Consider the following 12,552-nt stretch of genomic DNA (forward strand, 5'->3'; position numbering starts at 1 on the left):
GGAGGGGGCGGCGCTCACGGGGGAGGCGGGGCTCGGGGGAAGGCAGTGCTCGAGGGGGAGGAAGGGGAAAGGGAGGCGGCGGGGGCGCGTGGGCGGCTGCGGCGGACGGAGGCGGCGGCTGCGGCGGCGGCGTACGGTTGGGGTTGATCAAGGGGAATCTGGCGAGGGAGGGAGGGAGGACATAGTGCGAGGACAGTAGGTGGAGTGGGGGGAGGGTTCTAATGGCGCACCACCCCCTCGTGCGCCATAAGTACGACTATTCTAATGGCGCACCTCCCCTCGGTGCGCCATTAGAATTTTGTTTTAATCTAGCCCGACTTGTCAGGTTATATACTACCTAACCCTATCTACATCAGAACCCTCCCACTAGCTCGACTGGTCAGCATGCAGCACACACACCAAGAGGTCCTGGGTTTGATTCCCAGGCTCCCCAATATTTTTTTATGCATTTTAAATGCTGTTTGATATTTATTTGTGTTTAAATATGTTCAAACTTGTTTAAATCATAGCAGTAATATTCTTTTATAAAAACAGTAATAATTTTTTAAAAAATATGCTCGTCGGCGGCGGTGGAGCGGGGGAGGGTTGCGTGGGTCGTCGGCGGCGGTGGAGCTAGCGGGGGAGGGTGCGGGTGGGATCGAGATGGAGGGGGATCGAGATCGAGATGGAGGGGGAATCGAGATCGAGATGGAGGGGGATCGAGATCAAGTGTCCTCATGAATTCAAAAAGTGCGCATGAAATTTAAAAATATTCATGATATCAAAAAGTGCCTATGAAATACAATCGAGAAATGAAGACTACGATTTAAATACAATCGATCTTAGCTAGCTATCTGTTCACAATCTTCTTGCCCTTCTTTTTCGCAAATGGAGTTCTTCTGTGGAACGGACGTCCTTTAGGTAGGGTGGTCCTGCTTCTTCTTGTGGTGTGTGCTGCTACTTCATCGTCGTCATCATGTTCGATCTTCGGGTCGCCGTACTTGTCGAAGTCTTGCTCATTGGCTACTCCATCCATTCCGATGATCTTCCTTTTGCCTCTCCTCACGACAACACGACTGGGCTTTGACGGGTCGGTAATGAAGAAGCATTGGTCCACTTGGGAAGCCAGTACCCATGGCTCATTTTTCGCGGTGACGTTTGCGCCCGCGGTCTTGGATTTGGCTTCGGGTATAACCATGGTGGTGAAATACCGATCTTCTTTTAGGACGCTCTTGGCCCATCTGACACGGAACATCGGGACCTTCTCTCCAGCGTAGCTCAGCTCCCAGATCTCCTCGATCCTTCTGTAGTATCTGTCCTTGTTGTTGCCGGTGTAGGATTCCATCGTTACCCCGGAGTTCTAATAACCATAGCTCTTCATGTCCTTGTCCTCGGTGTAGAATGTGTAGACGTTGATATCGTACGCCTCATAGGTCATCAGGTTGTTCTCGGCGCCCTGTGACAAGGCGAATATGAGTTGTTCTTCCACGGAAGAATCCTCATGTAAAGGGTACGACAGAAGCTTCTGCTTGAACCAACGCGTGAAACATGAGTTGTGCTCTTTGAGTATATCTCCGTCCGTCCTCTGTTGGCCTCGGTCATTGTACATCTTCTCAATAAAGGTTTTGTGCTCTACTACCCAAGGATCGACCACGTCTATGTGTTGTAGCGCGACTAGGTTTGCTCTTTCAAAGTCGGCGAGTCGACCCTCGTAGTCGACATGCATTTCGCGGCGACCCTCATGGTGACCCCATCCAGCGAGCTTGCCGAGGTGCCTGTTGACGGGCAGACCAACGGGGTTCTCGATGCCTAGATAATTCGTGCAGTAGGAGATGCACTCTTCGGTCAGAAAGCCCCTGGCTATACTTCCCTCTGGACGTGACATGTTCCGAACGTATCCTTTGATGACACCATTCATCCTTTCGAACGGCATCATGCTGTGCAGGAACATCGGCCCGAGTTGGATGATATCCTCCAGGATATGGACCAGCAGATGCACCATAATGTCGAAGAATTCGGGCGGGAAGTACATCTCAAGCTCGCATAGTATCACCACGATCTCTTCCTGTAGCCTTCTGAGTTGCCTCACGCCAATCGACTTTCGAGATATGACGTCGAAAAAGTTGCATAGGCCAAATAGCGTTTCACGGACGTGCGCGTCCATGATCCCACGGATTGCAACTGGAAGTATCTGCGTCATCAGCACGTGACAGTCGTGAGACTTCATCCCGCTGAACCTCTGCTTCGCTGGGTCTAGGTATCTGCTTATCTTCCCCGCGTAACCGTAAGGAAGTTTTACTCCTAGGAGGCAGGTGAAAAAATGCTCGATCTCCTCCTGACTTAGAGTGAAGCACGCGGGAGGGTAGTCATTTCCGGTCTTCTTGGCCTTTTTGCCTTTGCGACGACTTTCTGTGTCCTGCTTTGTCTCATCATCATCATCATCATCATCATCATCATCATCATTAGCGTGAAGCTCCTGCCTGATGCCCATTGATTTCAAGTCTGCCCTTGCTTTCGGCCCATCTTTGGTCCTCTCTGGCATGTTGAGCAGGGTACCAAGCAGACTCTCGCACACATTCTTCGTGATATGCATGACATCAAGGCTGTGAGGCACACGGTGGATCTTCCAGTACGGCAAGTCCCAGAAAACAGACCTCGTTTCCATACCTTCAGCAGCGGCTCTGGTGCCTTTCGCTTTTTTTCCCGGCTCTGGCGCCTTTTTCTCGGCAGTGGGCAGTCTTTCCAATTTTTCAATAGCTCGTCTATTTCCTCGGCGCTCCTCGTACACGGGCGTTTTCGGGGTTCGGTTTCACCATCGAACAGATCCTTGCGTTTCCTCCACGGGTCATCGTCGCGAAGCCACCTTCGATGTCCCATGAACACGGTTTTCGAAGACCCAGGATCTCTATCTAGCTGGCGATACATTGTGTCATCCATGCACCTTACGCATCCAAAAAATCCGTGGACTACCTCCCCCGCGAGATATCCGTAACCGAGATAAGTCGTGCACCGTCGTGAGCAGTGCGGCTCTCATAGGGAAATATTCTTTCTCTGCGGCATCCCACGTATTGGCTGGCGTTTTCCACAGCGTGTCTAGCTCCTCCTTCAGTAGCCCCAGATACAGATTGATGTTGTTCCCTGGTTGTTTTGGCCCTTCAATTAGCATACTCATGTGAATGTACTTCCTCTTCATGCACAACCAGGTGGGAAGGTTGTACATCCACACAAACACAGGCCAGGTGCTATGTGTGCTTCTCTGGCTGCCAAACGGATTGACTCCATCGGTGCTCGCGCCCAGCACGATGTTCCTTGGATCCTTCCCAAATTCTGGGTATTCGAAGTTCAACGCTTGCCACTGGCTCGCATCCTTAGGGTGACTCAGCACCTTGTCTTTTTTATTTATCTCCGGATTATTTCCGTCATCTTCCCGCTTCTTCTCCTCCCTATCCGCGTGCCAACGCAGGAGCTTTGCTACCTTAGGGTTTGTGAAATACCGCTGTAGACGAGGAGTGATCGGAAAGTACCACACCGATTTTCGAGGAGCTTTCTTCCTCTTCTTTTATCGAGTGACGCGGCACACCGGACATATGGTAGACTCCGCGTGCTCGTCCCGATAAATGATGCAATTGTTTATGCACACATGGCATTTCACGTGCGGTAAATCCAAAGGACACATGATTTTCTTCGCCTCCTCGAAACTGGTCGGGCACTTGTTCCCCTTGGGAAGACGTTTGTGCCAGAATGACATGTTCTCGTCGAAGCATGCGTCGGTCATTTTGTGTTTTACCTTCATCTCCAGAGCCATGAGCGTTACTTTCAGGCAGGTATCCTCGGGCCTGCATCCTTCATACAATGGAGTAACCACGTCTATCTCCAGTTGATCCAGCTTGGCTTTCTCTCGGGCGGCAGCTCTTGCGTTATCCGTCTGCTTGCGAAGCAGCTCTTGAATATGAGGGTCCTGCACCCAGCCTCCATCATCGTCTGCTCCGGCATCTTCATCTTCATGATCATGCCCTTCGTCTTGATCTTCCTCATCATCATGTATGACATCTTCTACATGATGATTGTGTACATCATCACCGTCGTGATCATGTCCTGGAGATTCTTCGTCTTCTCGCCCGCCCTCGCCGCGGTGGTTGTCTTGTTTCCCTTCCTCATTTCTTGCCCGGCCCCCATGGACGACTTCATAGTCATCTTCATCACCTTGCCACCGATAGCCATCCATGAAACCACGCAAGAGCAGGTGGTCCCGCACCTGCCCGGAATCCGGGTCCGCAATAAGGCTCTTCAGCTTGCATCTTCGACACGGACATCTTATCTCCGTATCGTTCTTTTGAAGCATCTCGGCCTTCACAGAGCTCAAAAACCTATTCACGATGCCTTCGGTCATCGTGCGGACCATGGTCGCCTGCGGGGTAGAGCAAAACGATATTTTAGAACCAAGAAAAATTTTGGCATGACCTTCCCTAAAAATAGGACCAAAAAGAATGCATAGTGCTAAAATTCTCGCCGAAACGGAAATGAATCAACATTCCGGCAAAATATTGGCAACTATCGCATTTCAAATACCGGTACCTGCAAACACAAACATATATGCAACACCACAAACACAAGCAACACCACAAACATACATAGATCTAGCTAGGCCACAAAAAGTGCATGTGCACGTTGTTAGTGCGAGATAGGGAGAAAAAAAGTAGATCTACAACATGAAGATAGCTTTCCCCTTACTTACCTATCAAAAAAAAGGTAATTTCACCACTTAATTTTGATGAATCTATGGTGCAAATGAGGTGAGGAGGAGGAGGCAGCCGACAAGCTTAGAGAAGGAGGTGGGGGAATGAAGTGGGGAAAGTGAGTGTGTAGGTGTGGCTGTCCAAAAATATCGAGCTGGTCCCAGATTACTAATGGTGCACCACTAAGCCATGCGCCATTAGTAACCCAACATACTAATGGCGCACCACAGTGACATGCGCCATTAGTAGTTTTGCAAAAAATTAAAAAAAAATTATGATAATGGCGCACTGTGGCACAGTACGCCATTAGTAGTTTAAACTACTAATGGCGCACTTTGGCATAGTGCGTCATTAGTAGGTTGCAAAAAAGTACAAAAAAAATATACTAATGGCGCACTGTCTTGGTCGTGCGCCATTACTAGTTCTAACTAGTAATGGCCCACTTTGCCATCCATGCGCCATTAGTTTGTATGAAAAAATGGGAAAAAAATCAATAGTAGTGGCGCACCGTGAGCACGGTGCGCCATTAGTGTTTTCCACACTAATGGCGCACGAGCAACATGTGCGTCATTAGTATATAGTAGTGGCGCACTACTTACCTGGTGCGCCATTAGAATCAGTCATATCTATAGCCTTTTTCCTAGTAGTGTTAAGTTTGGCCCGGTTCAGTTTGGTTGCTCATGTTCGTGTCTGTCTTCACCTCAGGAAAATTAGAAGGAAATCAAATTATCTTTTGGCCGCCTTCTCGTTTTTATTTATATTACAACTGTTATTACTTGTGATAATAATAATTTTAGTTTATAAAATTTATCAATATTGGTAAGTGACACTAAAGTAATGTCTCTCTTTGCTTTGCTACCTCTCTTCGAATTTAGGAGGATCTAGGTAATATTTGTTTGATTGATTTTATTGATCAGTAATGCTTTATGGGAACAAGACACTGATAATGTTCTTCCTTTTTCTGGGTGCCTTCTTTGCTTTTGCCTTTTCATCAATTTTTGTTCCCTTTTTTGAGTTATGTCCCGTGTGGATATTTTGTGACCATGATTGTGTCTGTTGATCTGTGTGCACCTCCTTATTTGGTATGCTGCTGCTCTACCTACAAGTGAACAAGAATCTCAGTGTGTAGTGTGTAAACTCTCGAGACCTCTATATCTATATGTAGTGCTATATTCTTTTGGGTGGAAATTATAGCATGTTGGTTCCAGGATGGAGAGTGTCTCACCTCGTGCCCTCTTACTCAAACTAGCCTGTAGAATTATTTAGGCAATATGTTGCTTATAAGAATGTAATCAAATTATTAGTTTCCTCCATTCTAGGGAGGATGAAATCTGATTATTAACTTATTTCATTTCAAAGAGATACATTGACAAGAAGTGCTCACTCGCTAGCATTCTTTCTATCAGGGGCAGAATTATTGTTGAAACATGCCACCGTGTGAAGATGAATAGGAACCTTTCATAATTATTCCCAAACATGCCACCGTGTCATCATTGGCCAGTGCAGGTATTTCTCTCTATCTGATATATTGTTTAGTTCTTCTTGGTTTCAATTATGTTGGCCCTCCTTAAGATTGCTTGTGAATGTGAGGCTTAAAATTTTCAACCCTGTGCAAGACTCCAAAGCTTTACCAGTTTACCACTTGCTTTCAAATGAATTTACAATTGAAGAAATCGTGAATTCTCTTGTTTTCTTTTTTACCTACACTTAACCTTACATGAGACGATAGTGTGTCATTTCCCTGTTAGGGTTGGAGTACTTGATGTATTTGTTGTATTATTGATGTGATCATAACAAGCAACCATAAACATTTGTTCAGTTGTGTTACTTGAAGAATAATGGCAAGGGAGGTGGGGCGATATGCATGTCCATGGAGGTCCGGCCCCCTCTCCTCCTCTCTTCTCTTTCCTTGTACTACAGCAGCCCTTAATCCCCTTTGATTCAATTTGTTCAGCTGTGTTACTTGTTGTCTCCTAAGAAAAACTAGAAAACCTGAAGAAAATTGTATTGAAAGATTTGATTTTATTCACCTGAAGAGTTGAGCTTGGTTGGAGTGAATTCAATTTTTTTCCAGTTGAGTTACTCGGTCTTCGCGTCGCCCCTGGCCCTGACCTAGGGTTTGGTTTGATGCAGCGGCGGAGGCCAGCAAGTGGAGAAAGATGAAGGTTGCACAACACCAAGGTAGGACCGACTCCCTTTCTCCCCTCTCTCTATTTCTAAATTGTTAGAGGGATTCATGTTGATCTCAGATGTTAGTGATTTTGTTATCTCTTTTCACTCTTGTGAACATGGTTATGTATTGGATATTCACAGACCTTTATATCATATACTTTGAGCATCGCTGAACCAACTGAATGTCAAAGCTGCATGTTTTTCTTTTGATTGTTGTGGCCATCCTCCATCTCCAGAGCCATGGGGTATTTCCATACGCCCAGACCAAATGATTTACCAATAAAAACTATCATTTGCTTTTGTGTGTGGTCTGCTCTGCTTAATTTAGTAATATGAATCTCAAAGCTATGTCTCATGCGCCCACACAAAAAAGGACAACTGACTAGATTGAGGATACGTTATGGCAAGAAGGCTATATATTCATGGTGATCTTAACCCCACTCTTGACTTTTTAACCGATGCCCATAGGAAACATAATTAGGCATTTGTAATCATGAAAGTTTCTTTCATCATGCTTTCCATAATATAGTGAAATTTGACAACAAAATTATTTTCTATGCTGCTACGTAGTCAATTCAGTGTGTGTAGAAGATGTTGTCGTGGGTGTGCAGAGTATGCGGTGCATGGCTTCTTGTGTTTGTGTGTGTGTGTGTGTTCTTATATGTTAATTGGTGGCTGGTGTATGTGCGCGTAGGGTGTGAATGGGGACAACAAGTAGGCGGCATGTATACTACACCAAGGAGCGATACAGGGCATGAAGCAAGCAAGCGAGCAGGTGTACACAGCGACCTGCTACTGCACTAATAGCCTTGACAGAGCACCGGGGCCGGCTCGACAGGGCATTCGGCCGCCGGCAGACCCTGGATGTGCGCGATGGAGATGAACCCCGCGTTGTCGCCTTTGCAGCCTGGATAGAGCTCCGTCAGTGCTGGTGATGAACCCCACGTCTGTGCTGGTGATGGCGCTGTCCATCTACTTTCTCCACTGGCTGTCAGACAGTAGAGATCACATTGTGGATTTATGTTTTCTTCAGAGTGTTCTCCCGTCATTGTTGGATGTCGAATTTGCAAACTTCATACTTCCGCACAATTAGCAGAGCAGAGCAGTTGCCACAATTTACCCATTGATTTCTTGGACTGATACGGACCTAGGAAAGCCTGCTACTTGTGCAAGCAACATGGTAAGAAGTTTCAGTTTTCTTACTATTGCACCTCAATTTGTAAGGTTAGAACAATGTCAGTTTGCTTTATGTTGGTTTTCTAATTTCTACGTATTCCTTTCTTACATACTCTGCCTTCAAGCAAATCTTATCTAGGTAGTATGGAAAGCAGACAAATTATGTAACTATTTCTGTTTTCTCATGCTCTGCTATGTCAGATTGAGGAGAAAGAATTATTTTATTCACCTATCCTATTTTTTATCTATAATGATGTCATTTTTTCATCTGGTGATCTTTGCTCCAGTTGTGCTAATACTTTGTGTGCACTTCAGCGGGAATGAAATTTTCTTGCTACCATGTGTCATGGTAGTAGGTTGCTGCGGCAAAAAACTGGTAAGCCCCCTAAGAGAGGAAAAGTGAAAAAAGTCTCATCCTGCTTACCATGTTCTATCTTAAAAAATTGGCTTCTACTTTGTTTCTAACCTATATCTCTGCACGGTTTCTTTCTCCAAACATGCTTTTGCTGCAACCCTGGTCAACTGGCTTGAACAGAGCTCACATGAGTCACCGCCAAATGACCCTTTTTTTAAATTCATTCTCTTATGCACTGAGAAAGGAGTTACTCCATGTCAGTATGTACATACAGATGCAAGCAATAGATAAACTGATGTAGATGATGATTGAAGAAATTTTCAGGATTTTCCAATCTGAATTGGCTACAGAGTTGGGGAAAAGAGAAGTCTAGGCTCTGATGAACACATCTTCTTTCCTAGCTGACTAACAGTTGGCACCTCTATATTTACATTACATCAGGCCAGCGCTACAAAGCCCATGTATGCCTCTGTCCGCCTGCCTGCCTCAATGGACGTTCCGATCACAAAAAAGTAGATAAAAATACACATCAGTTTGTCAGAATACATGTTGGTTATCTTATGAACGAGTATAGCTATCACAAGAATACAGCAAATATGTATCAATTTTTCAATGAAGCAAACTTATATTATGATTATCACATTTTGATCTTGGAGTAATGGTCGACTTTAGTTGATGGTTACTGCAGCCTGCACCAGTCCAGTATTTCTAATTACAAGTTTTAGCTCCATCGGGATAATCTGATTAGTGTATCACAAGCTTGATGTTTTTAATCGTGCAATTTTGTAGTTATTTTAGTGTTATGCAGAACACATAGACTTTTCACAACAGAAAGAAATCGATGTATAACCTGATTTTGCTTTATTATTTAGTACCAGTTGACTTTGTAAATCCCAGTTTCTCCAGTGTTGTAACTCTGTCAGATCATCAAATTAAACTAATCTTTTTCTTTGGACAGCTTGTAATTTGTAATATTATGATTTTCCTTTTCAGAAACCACTTCAACTAGCCTAGGACCATCTCTGGTCCGACGCGCGAGGCGCCTACCGAGTGCCTCCCTAGCTTAACGGTCCCAAACCCAAGGTGAGTCCCTCTTCCACCCATCCATCCTTGCATGTTGTCGCCGTCGGATATGGGAGGCCGCCGATTGCATCGCTAGGCCAGACTAGAAGTGAAGCTCGCCTTTGAGTTTTAGGTTGGATGGTGAACTCGGTAGCTTATAGATTGTGGTTGTCCTTTTTGATCAGTGTATTGATGCAGTTGCGCCACTATATATTGTTTTCCTGCAAGGGGTCTTTGGGTCGGTGAACATTAAAACATTGTCAGAAGGATGGAATCAGTAATAATGTTGATCCTTGCTTGGTGTCAGATTACTTCAGGTGACAACGGATGTCTCGAGCTGTTGATTTTTTCAGGCTTATTCTGGACATAGATTTATCCTGTTCATATGTTTAAATAAAATAGTTAAAGTTCATGTCTATGCTTCGTATGAAATAAAATATGGGATGTGCTTTTGAATCTGCAATATTTTCAGCCTATAGGATTTACTTCTTTCAGCTCTTGGTTGTATGCCTAAACAGAATAACCGAAGTTCGAATTTATGTGTGGTAACAAACTAAATATGATAAGCATTTGTCATGTTCTAAGAAATAGTATATTGTAAAGAATCGGGTGAATTTTGCACTTCCATTTCTGGGTGTGTTGTTTCAGGATTTTGTAGGTTCCTGTTTATATTTCTGTATGCCTTGTGGTTTGAAATAGTGATGTTTCTCAAGTTGTTTTGTTTGCAGGTCTGGCAATATTTATTTGCGCCTAGCTCCTAACATGCATGGATCCATCATTTTATTATTTTGTCATCTCATGTAGTTTCACATGATGTTAGAGTTCGTCGTCTGAATTGTTAATTAGGTGGTAGCTTTGTCAAAATAATAATTATTAGAAGCTCAGAACCCTTAGAGATCAATGGTATTTCCAAACTGGAATGACAATGCTAAGACTAAATTTGACATTCAAGTGGAAATCATGTTGGTATTTGGTGCATGACAAGGTGCAGATTTCCTAACTTCTGCAACTTGGTTTACTTGGTTTGTGCTGATCTGCTGAAGTCTTTGTTCAGCGATTAGATACGAAGTCTACTCAGCAGGAGGAGCATGAACAGTTGTGAAGGAGAACCCCACTGCCTTGGACCAGGTTACTGAACCAGAAGCAGAAGGTGCGAGGGGCACTGTTCAGGTACATGAATATTCCTTAGAGCTCCAATTAGCTCTTTCATTTGTGATGAGCTTACTTATGATGGTTACCTGTCGTTGTCAAATATCATAGCTGCTACTTTTTGTTTCCTTATATTGAAAGTGACTGGAATGCATTCCTTAATCGCCCTCATTGTGTGCACAAGGAGTTGCTATTACTGATATATATTTGTTCTATGAAAATATGTTCCTTTTTTGGTTAAGAACACCACTTCATCATTTCTGATGTATAGCTTTCCTAGGTTCGTTAGCCAATTATAATAATTTTTGTAGATCTTTCACAGTATCTTTAGGAATGAAGCCATGAGGATGCTACCTATTCTTTCCTTTCAAGTATCCGGCACTACGAGCTGCATTAGCTTCACCTCAGGATGTTGAAAGAGGAAGTAGGAGTTTTCAGAAATGATAATCTACAAGCGCAGTACATGTTCGTTGATTAACGAAGACAAAGGCCCTACAACTCAACTGCTGTAACACCTATTTTTACAATGTAGGGTATGAACTACTTGGCTTTATTTTTAACTTATATACTGATGTAGAATGATGGCTCCTGTTTCTTACTCGCTGGTATGAGCTTTTTTGTTGTATTTTGTAAAGCTCATGTATTTACTCATCTATGCTAACTAGCATTGCTACAACATTTGTATACTCTAATAATTATACTTCCCTTGCCGTTGGCAGGGCTTTTTTTGTATAATTGCTCATACTTATCAATGTTGAAGCTACATATATTAGAGGCACTTATTACATTGCGTTGGATGCAAGCTGTTGTTCTGCTAGCTGGTACCTCTTATGAAATACCAAGTGTTTGGCATGTAGCTGGCGCGCTTTATTTTTTTGGATTAGTTTGAATTGCTTACAACATATGTCATGTGGTAGCCAAGGTGTGCTTCCTATCACAATTTGAATGTTTCTTCTTCGCTCTATTGTTATCCTGTATGAACGCATATGCTATACCTGGATTTCTATTAAGTTAGTGTTATCTCTTTGATCAAAACGTTGTGACCGGCACCCCGCGCCAGGGCACGATCCCGATCTAGTATAAATGGATACGGCCGGATGCCAAGGCAGGTCGTATATGCTGCGTGGCGTCCCCTCGTCAGGCCAAAAGATCGACCTTATACGTGTCCCTCCCTGTCAAGTGTCAGCCTCCATAAATTTAAGTAAATTTAATCGAAAGCCGCCCAGTCAACATCTGCATACGTTAGTTAACTACTAATTGTAGAGAGTGGTGTGGCCCCCGAGCTTGGTGGGCGCAGTGACGTGCCTCTTCCGTCTTGGCTGAGCAAAGATAGAAACACTATTTTGAACCTCGGTTGTTGCGTATCTATGGGGCGCAGGTGACACTCCTTGTGCCAAACCACAAGTGGTAACACTCCTAAAATGTTCTCTATCACGTTTTAGCAACTAAAGGAACAATCTAACGTGCGGACAGGACACGAACACCCCGACCAGGCACAATATTAGAAAGGGTTGATGGTGATGGAAATATGAGCAAACTACTACGAGATTTAATCTGAATGAAGAAAAGATAACTCATGACAGCAATAGCAGAGATTAAACTAATCATGTGAACTAGCATAGTAGATGAACAAATCACATCTTGAGCACATACTAGAAACATGAATTCTACCACGATCTCGAACAGGAAGGATAGAATTACATATGGTGCAGCGGGAGCAGCACCGCCGGTGTTGACGTTGTCGCCCATGTCATCGAGGATGAGGTTGCCGAGGTCGGGGAAGAAGTCGTCGTTCGCGAAGTCGTCGCTGCTAGCAGTCGCGCGAGTGCACTCCCCAAAAAACTGATCGCCCTCCCGTACAGGATCACGAGAGGCGGGGTTCTGGAGGCCTGCTGTCCCTTCTCCCGGTGCACGCGAGTAAAC

At 44.4% G+C, this 12,552-nt stretch overlaps 2 long non-coding RNA genes across 4 annotated transcripts in view; both read left to right on the forward strand.

Annotated features, from left to right (window-relative positions):
• Positions 1-7,949, forward strand: part of LOC119282557 — a 19,509-nt gene extending 11,560 nt beyond the window's left edge. The window contains exons 4-7 of the long non-coding RNA XR_005138780.1: positions 6,122-6,221; positions 6,535-6,591; positions 6,849-6,896; positions 7,582-7,949. This is a non-coding gene — a long non-coding RNA (uncharacterized LOC119282557). The remainder of the gene's footprint in view (positions 1-6,121; positions 6,222-6,534; positions 6,592-6,848; positions 6,897-7,581) is intronic.
• Positions 7,950-8,042: 93 nt separating this feature from the next.
• Positions 8,043-11,394, forward strand: LOC119282558. Of its 3 annotated transcripts, XR_005138783.1 has the most exons (4): positions 8,043-8,439; positions 9,412-9,501; positions 10,535-10,650; positions 10,941-11,394. It is a non-coding gene; the product is annotated as an uncharacterized LOC119282558 (long non-coding RNA). The 3 variants fall into 3 exon arrangements; XR_005138781.1 differs by lacking the exon at positions 8,043-8,439 and having other exon boundaries at positions 8,887-9,501; XR_005138782.1 differs by lacking the exon at positions 8,043-8,439 and having other exon boundaries at positions 8,887-9,501; positions 10,952-11,394.
• The last annotated feature ends 1,158 nt before the right edge of the window (positions 11,395-12,552 follow it).

This window comes from Triticum dicoccoides, chromosome 3B (genome assembly GCF_002162155.2).
Source record: "Triticum dicoccoides isolate Atlit2015 ecotype Zavitan chromosome 3B, WEW_v2.0, whole genome shotgun sequence".
Classification (NCBI taxonomy): Eukaryota; Viridiplantae; Streptophyta; class Magnoliopsida; order Poales; family Poaceae; genus Triticum; species Triticum dicoccoides.